Source organism: Cryptotermes secundus, unplaced genomic scaffold (assembly GCF_002891405.2).
Source record: "Cryptotermes secundus unplaced genomic scaffold, Csec_1.0 scaffold1894, whole genome shotgun sequence".
Classification (NCBI taxonomy): Eukaryota; Metazoa; Arthropoda; class Insecta; order Blattodea; family Kalotermitidae; genus Cryptotermes; species Cryptotermes secundus.
This window is the reverse complement of record NW_019718027.1, coordinates 842,441-851,513: the sequence shown is the minus strand read 5'-3', so window position 1 is coordinate 851,513 and position 9,073 is coordinate 842,441.

Here is a 9,073-nt window from a genome sequence, read left to right as displayed (position 1 = left end):
GCAGTAAGAAGACTATGTTTCTTCCAGTGATGTTCCACAGTTGTTTATTTATTTAAAGTTACAGCACATATGTATGCACTTCTGCCCGATTTCCCCAATTCCAGCACAGTTATTTGAGTGCAATGTTGCTCCTCCACTAGGCGCCATACCAACAATTTTTTATTCTGAAAGAAAAATATGTACAAATATGGCCTAGGCAATGCCATCCAGCCCCATACTAGCAATTTTTTTTTTATTGGGCAAAAAAACTAGGTTACAAAAGTGGCCTAGGCAATGCCCATCCGGCCTTCTGTAGCACATTCTACAAACTTCTCTTTCTGTAGTAGCGGTGAGCCCGCAGTTAATTCGCATCTTAGCGTAAATTTGAGAATGTTGTGAGTGGTCCGTGCCATTTCCTCTTGTTCTTTCCTTACGTATCCGTTTTAAATATATATGGGAATGTTGTTTATGAAGTAGCAGACGCCTTGCAGAAATCTCTTTTCTTCTAGCCTCAAGAGCTCTGTGACTGATTTTGGGTAGTGCTTTTTACTGTTCTCGGAGAGGATGCCCATCATTATTGCCCTTCGGTCGTCACACTGTTTGCAATCCCAGAAAATATGTTCCTCCGTTTGCAACCCGTCACCACATTCACATTCGGCCGTGGGCACAATGTTAAATCTGTTTAGACTTCCTTTNCTATCTCTGCCTTCTTTAATTGCTAGCTTTGCCTGCGAGTCGACCCTCTCATTAATTTCGACTCCACAGTGCCCCGGGATCCAGTAGAATTGGATTTTTTTCCCTCGTGATTCGAGTCTCTCTGTTTTATCCTTTAGCATGTGGATGATGTGCGATGCGTTGCTTATTTTAGTGGGGTTACCAATGCTTTGTAACACGCTTGCCGAGTCCGAGAAAATCGTGAAGTTTTGCCCGGATTCTGTTTTTCCGATGATTTCAAGTGTTTCGGCAATTGCTAATGCTTCTGCAGTGAATATGGACGCTATCTTGGATATTCTGAATTTCATTCGACGACCATCGTTTATATCTATCAGTGCCAATCCTACAAAAGGCTTGTCCACCATTTTTGAGCCGTCCGTGGCGAAACTTTTGCTGGTCCTAATTCCCATACTAGCAATATTGGGAACCCAAAACTACTGCCATCTGTTGGCTGTACCTAGAATTTCTGAGGAGGTAGAACAATTTTTGATGAGGTCTTGAAATTTTAGGTGTGTGTGCACATGCATGCGCGCCCACATGTGGTATAGCATTTGTGGCAGGAAGAATGACATCTTTCTTCAGTTCAAAGGAAGTGTATAGCATTGGTGACAAATTACTGAGGAATTTCTGAAGAGCAATGAGGGTGCGAAGACACTAAACTGTCCATTCAGAAACTGTAATAAGAATGTGCCATCTGACATGGTCACTGTACTACGTATATACCAAAGTGAAAGGTGTTAAAGTAGCTATCAAAACTGAACAGGCACATGTTTCAGTCGTCACGATATGCTGGTTGGTTAGTGTGTAATCATCATGTGCAACCAGTTTATGATACAGAGCAGTTATTATAGCTGTAAAAGGGCATAAGTCCTTCTGTTTGCACATCACCAGTTTGAAAAAATATATTCAGTAGGAAATATCATGTTATCTCAGAGATGTGGAAAGGAAACGTTTGGAAGTAAATTTTGATACACATTATATTCATCAGTATTATGATATTTCAGCCATACACCCAGAGGAATCGTCTGAAAAATAGAAACAATATTTACATTTTATCTTGAAAATTTGTATCTATCCTAGAAATGCTAAGATTTATGATAATTTTTTAAGCGAGGCGCAACAACCAAACCAGTTTCACATTTAACACACTTTTAGTTTTTGTTTGAACATAGTTTGGGGTGATTAATAATGCAATTTGTTGCCCTCTGTAAGTGCATTTTGACGCTTAGGGTATTTGTCTCTCTTTGATCATTATTTGGCAAATTAACGGGGTTCTGATCGGGACATCCCTTTAAGATTTGAGATTCTCACAGCAGTAATCATGAAGATTGTGGTTGTATGGTATGTAACTGCATGTAGGTCAATGGGTATCTTATTTTTTCATTGCAAGCTTTTTTATTTTTGTCCTGAACATTTACAGGCAAGATGATACATACTGATGAAACCTTCTACTCCCTACAGCAGTTGAGGCATTTGTCCCAGCGATACACAGTCTGTTCATTTCCAGCAGAGACGAAATTATTGCACCTTGTACAGTAATGGTGTCTCTTCACTTTTACTGCATGAGTCAGGAGATGATAAAGAAGAAGAAAAAGCAGAAGCATGCCCTGTGCATCCTGAAATTTGAACATCAACTTCCTGCGGACTGGTGGAAGTTTGTTGCCAGGCTGCCATTCAACCCAAACCTTGCATTTTCCACTTCTGTGGCTTACTGATAATGCTCTTAGAAGCATAACACTTTTAACATGTTGGTGAGATGAAAGCTGATGTGCGCTGGTAGGTGCAGAGACTTGCCCATTATTGTTCTCCAGAGGAATCAGACATAGTGTATCCCTAGAACAAATGTCTCAGTCTGGCGGTTATGTGGAGAAGAAGCGGGCGTGTCTGTTGTTCCTTGTGCCATCATGTTGCAGTCATAAATGCATGTTCATTGCACCCTTGGATGGCCCTTACTCAAACACCCCTCGTACTTTTTGTAAGCTGTAACAAATACATGAAAAAAAAATGTGACTGACATGATTTTCCATGATCATAAGAGACTCGCAAGCTGTGAGAGGCAGTTGAGAAGTCTCCCGTTTGTGAATATGTTATGGTACATTATTCTATAGGGGGCATGCAGTAGCATAGTTGCTTGAGACACTGTGCTACAAGCCGGAAGGTCGCAGGTTCGAGTCCTGATGTGGATTTTTTAAGTTGACCTAATCCTTCCAGCCACACTATGGTACTGGAGTTGACTCAACCTCTAACAGAAATGAGTACCAGGAATTTTCCTGGGGGTAAAGGGCTGCTGGCGCGTAAGGCTGACAAACTTACCTCCATCTGTGAGCCGATTGTCTAGATAATGTGGGAGCCTCAACGTCTCACAACCCTTTGGGCCTCCACGGCCTGGTACAGGGATAGCTTTACCTTTACCTTTATATTGTTCTATAAGTACAACAGACAGTTCATAAGAATGTGAATTAGACTGTGTGACTGAACATGGAGGTGATTTGTCACCTGATTATTAAATTTTTCTGTCTCCACTTTTGAACAAAAATGAGATAGAACACTTTTCTGCTTCTCCATATCATGCTGCACTCTTCACCACACATCCTCCTGTAGGTTTACCTTACTGGCAAGTGTGAGATTTAGGAATGTATTTTATGTATGTATTACATATAAACTGCAGTTCAAACCAACTCAGTATCGATGGGTGATGAATGAACAATTTGCTACTTAAGATGAAAGCGGGGTTGACTTTTATCGTTTATTGTTTTTAATGTCAGGGTCATGTTGCAACTGACGGTCGGTCAGTCTGTCTGTCTTGGTGTCGAGCCCCATCATTTGAATGAAAGTTGCTGTCTTGTCTATGTGGGGCGCCCTCTCTGACAAGAGGTCAGGTCTGTCATTTGTCAGTCAGTCTGTATTAATAAGTCCACTGTCTGTATTTACATACATTTACATATACACCCTTACTCCTTACTTCTATGTACAGTATATACAAGGCCTCTGTCAGTCCAGGCTCAGTACAGCAGATTATGCCCTATTTCTAGTATTTGTTACAACAGCAGTCTAGTCACTTGAACGGTCGTATGCCTGACCGCCGCCAAGTTTAAGCCTCTTATACTTTCTATGTCGGGCTTCGCCTTGTCTGATGTTGCGAACATTCTCATTATCATGATTTTGTATGACTTCTGCTTGGTGCCTGCATAATTTTGTTATGTAATCATATACGTATGGAATTTTGAATGCCATGTGCAAATCGTGGACCGTTGTGCGCCTTGGAAAATTGCCAGTCATGCGGAGAACCTTGTTTTGCAGGTGCTGCAATTTCACTAGATGGGTGTCTGCCGCAAATTCCCAGGCAGGACTAGCATAAGTCATTACGGATCTAATGAGAGTTTGTGGAGGGTCAGTTTAATGTTAGCGCTCAGTAGCTCAATTTTGAATTGGGAATGTACTCTAATGAATCTTCTGAAGGCCTTGGCTTTGATCATTTCTCTGTGTAATCTCCACGTCACTCTCTTATCGAAGTTTACACCTAGAAATTTTGCACTATTTACAAATGGAATGTTTCTTCCCTTTAGAGTAAGACAAGACTCAGGTGGTCAACGACTATGAAAGAAGTAGACCCCCTGAGTCTTATCTTCGTTAATTTATATATTCCAGTGCTTACACCAGGTCTCCATTGAGCTGAGACCGCGCCAGAGTTTTCTAACAATAAAAACCTCCTTGCAATCTGCTGCATACAGACAGTGTCATTCGCAAAGAGGGCCAGGTGAACACGATGAGTTGGGGTGGCATCATTTATATACAAGTTGAAAAGAGTAGGGGAAAGGACAGAACCTTGTGGCACCCCTGTTTTGGGTTTGACATTTCACCTTCATCCGAGACCCTGAATGTACGTTTAGAAAGAAAGGACCCAATGAGTTTAGTCAGCCTGTTCGAGAATTCCAATTTTGATAACTTATACAGCAATCCTGAGTGCTGTGTTGTATCAAAGGCCTTTTCAGTGTCCAAGAGCACCGCAGCCATAGACATTTTATTGTTGAAATTAAGGATCCCGTGGTCCGCCAGCCTCATACATTGCAATGCTGTGCTGTGACGTGCACGAGAACCAAACTGGCTTGTGTTAAGCAGGCCTCTTTCTTCAGTATGTTTTTGGAGGAAATTCAAAATTACTTTTTCGAATAATTTTCCTGTCTTGGACAGGAGGCTGATCGGGCGTAAATTTTGAGGGGATTTCGGGTCTTTACCGGGTTTGGGTAAAGTTATTACTTTTGCTTCCTTCCAGGTAGTTGGAAAATGAGAGAGCCGAAGACAGTGATTGAATAAATGGGTTACATGAACCAATGGTTGCCTTGGAAGGTGCCTGAGGCATTCATTTGGGATGCCGTCAATTCCACAGGCCTTTTTTAATTTCAGAGATTTTATTAATTTCTGTATGTCACATGGTTTGATCTTTTGAGTGGGGATATCGTCTACGGTTTCCAGCAGAGCTTGAACTCTAGCCTCCACCTGCTGTTCATGGTTATCGTCGCACAGATCATGCAGGGTGAACTGAATTTCAAAGCAGTCGGCAGTTGCGTTGGGTTTTTCAGAAGGGTGAAATTTAAGGCCAGAAGAACCATGAATAGCAGTTGGCGCCCTTGGTCCGTCTCTCTTTAAGAGAGATTTTGCAATGGGCCATATACCCTGAGGTGTGACTTAAGCATTATTTTTGTTTCCCACCGTTCAAGTGCCATTTTATGGGTCATTCATCTGATTGATTTGGTGACCCAATTGACTGCCGTTTTACACGCTGGATCCCTGGTTTCTTGCCACAATTTTTGTAGCCTTTGCTTATATTTTATCAAACGATCTAGACCAGGTAGATCGTTGTTTATATCCGAAAGTGTAACTTTACTTGTCGACAACCTATATGCCAAAGCAATAGAGGCTGCAAAGTCACATGCCGCTTTATCGGCTTCTACCCCTGACTTAAGTTCTAGTTTAGGTGATACTAACTCAGAGGCGTGGCTTTGAAACCGCTCCCAATCTGTAAATTTCTCAATAGTTTCCGAAAGATTCCTAATCTTAACGTGATCCAGTATGTGGAATACTATTGGTAGGTGATCTGAATCCAAAATATCAGAGACGATGACATCCGACACTCTGATATTTTGGCGAACCACAGTCTCCAGCACGTCACTATTTCCTGCAGGGGAATAATAAGTGGGGCACTGTGGTGCTGAAATTTCAAATTCACTCATCAAGTAAATCCACGAGTTTCTTGCCTGAGAGCTTTGAAACTCTGCTATTCCAAAATGGGTGTTTAGCATTCAAATCACCTGCCAAAATAAACTTACATCTGAAGCTTAAGAGCTCAGTGATGTCAGCATCACTCCAGTCTTTGCCTGGAGATTTATAAACAGCTGCAAGCAGCACTTCACTATTGCCAGTCAGTATGCAGACACATGTCGCTTCTACTGAAACAAGGGGTGGTAGTTCTACATGGTTATGGGGAATGCCTTTTCTAACTGCAACAGCAGTTCTGCCTTTTCTGCCCGAGTGGCGGCCGAGTCTATAAAAATGGTAATTTAGAATAAAGAACCCTTCATGAGGTCTTAAATGTGTCTCTGAAAACAGGGCCACATCTACATGTAGGTCTTGCAGCTGTTTACTGAGCTCGTATCGCTGCCTTCCAATGCCCTTTGCATTGAATGCTATGACTTTGAGGGGCCTGTGAACTCTAGTGGCCATTTTGTTTCATGAGGTTTAGTACAATATTAGTAATGGCCATTATTTTGTCCTCAGACACTGCACCACTGGCCTGTGTCATAATCTGGTGTACTACAATCACTACTCTCAACATATTGTCAAGAGATTGACTGTTTACATGAGGAGCCTGAACTGACTGACCTGTTTCCTGCTGCAGTGCAGGGGCTGGTACAATCTGCTTTCTTGTTGCGGGTGTAGAAGCCACGGGAGCGGGTTTTGTCTGAGGATGTTGCTTTGTGCCGCCTCTGAGTGCCGCCGCGAAGGAGACACCTGGGGTGATGACATTTGATGACCCCGTGGTAGTTCTGGTTGTTCTCTGTGTCTTCCTCATTTGCTCCTCCTTGGCATATCTGCAACCAATTGGCAGTTGCAGCATGCTGGAGTGGAGGCAGGCTTCCCCTTTCCTAGGCACTCCTTGTGTAGCTGGCCGCCTCCGCACCACAAACAATGTTAGGATTGCTTGCAGTTTGCCCAAACGTGGCCAAACTGCTGGCAGTTGTAGCACTGTGTGAGCCCGCTTTGTGCTTTGTACACCTCTACCTTGATGGCAATGTGGCAGAGGTTGGTCAATCGGAAGAGTTCTTGGGACTTCTCCGTTCTAGGTAGTGTGACAAGAAACAAGGGAAGGTTAATGGTAGTTGTTACTCTCGGGGAATTTTTTGATGGCTGAGAAGTCCACCGTTTCCTTCATGACAATTCTGGTCCCGCTCCTGGTGTTGCGGAACTCAAAATTGCCCGTGACTAGATCTTTGACCTTCCTCTGCAACTGCATCAGGTTAGTCATAGAGGTTAGTACAATGGGAGGCAGCCTACCTGACTTGTCCAATGGCTTCTGTTCTTCCAGCTTGTTAGCTGTCACCTCCATGTCCATTCCCGATGTCCTCAGGGGCGCAAAGAAGTCCTTCGTTTGTACTTCAACCTGGGATTTTATCCTAGGGTCCCTCGGGCCAGGTGTCAGCTTCAGCTTTTTCTTCTGCTCTTTTGAGGGGTTTTGCTTGAGCCTTCTTTGCTCGTGAAATTCCTTGGCTGATTCTTTCTGTTGCAGCCGGAGAGAGACTCTCATATCTCCCTGTGGATGGCAGCATAGAGGCGCAGCATGGCTGTAAAGAGAGCCTTGCCATCGAGGTGCTTACAGAGCACTGTCCTCTCGGCCTCGGATTTAGTTATTAGTTGGTTCGATACGGTGCCCTTTCCATTTACAGAGGGTGATATATGGATAAGTTGCCCTATTATTTGCAAGCCGTTGCCGAGTAATTCAATTTCTTCCTGGCAGTCAGGATTATTAGTTGTTCAGTTTTCGTGGTTCCTTTCAAAGGAAGCCACAATTGCCTTCCATCGCATTTCACATAAGGTTGGCTCCGTCATTTCACCTGCTTGATAGCCCATTGCAGAGAGGACAGCCCCACCTCTGATGCACTAGCCATGCCACTCGCTGTATAGTTTCTGCGCACTTTCCTAATTACGGCTGATGCACGAGGAAGTGAACGCTTTACCTTTAACTCACTCGACCCACACAACCCGGCTGAATGACCAATATACCTGTACACTAGCAGCAGAATAGTCACCCAGTTAGTTCGATCACTCTCGACAACAATTGAACAGACAATCCTCTCGGAACTTACGCTCTGTTTTTAATTGTTCCACATGCTTCACAGTTATACTGGAAATGACTACTGTAACCATGTGGCAATGTTAGCACAAACTTCCACACATTTCACACTCTGAAATTATAATTAATCTAATGTAATTAATGAATTCTATTAATTTTTAAGCATATCATATTTACTTTTATAGAATGTGAATTTGAGATTATGGATGTACTCATATTTTTTTTTTCCGTCCAAATATTTTTGTCTCAAAATGGTACAGTGATAGCTTATGTGTTTTATATATAAGTATTGAGTAATAACAAGGCAGGAGAGGAGCTGCTTGGTTGTGTGTGTGTGTGTTTATATATATATATATATATATATATATATGTGTGTGTGTGTGTGTGTGTGTGTGTGTGTGTGTGTGTGTGTGTGTGTGTGTGTGTGTGAATTTTTGCAGTAATGTAAAATTGTCAAATTGGAAGCCCTTGCTGTTCACATTTCAAGATTAGACCACGAGAGATGAGTTGTCATGGCTGCTAGAAGAAATGTTTCTAGAAAACTAATCTTTTGTGATTATTGTATGTGTCTGTGTACATATTGTACTGTGTTTGTCTTCTGAAGATGCCGTTCAGATTGGTAATTGGGTTTTATTAACCACTTCACACACCCTTTCTTTAGTTACACTCTGATACAGCGCTATCACTGATTTACATATGCTCCAGTTCACCATTGCACACGCACTAGGATTCTCTGTCTTCCATTAGTCGTCTCCTAGAAGCAGATCTCCACACAGAAACTGCACTTTCAATCACTACAAATATTACACATGAAATCTTCCAGTCACGCTTTGCATCCTCGCAGCGAGACCTTCTGTATTCCTGGTTCCACTTGCTTCCGCCACTCTCAGCTACTATAGGATCAACATTCTTGATCTGAGTATAGAGAAGGGGATTGTCTTTTAGGACAGTCATATACGGCAATTTTGATTCATTTGTGATAAGTTGATCTTCAAGAATCTCTTCACATTCATTGCAAGAGTAACATACTTC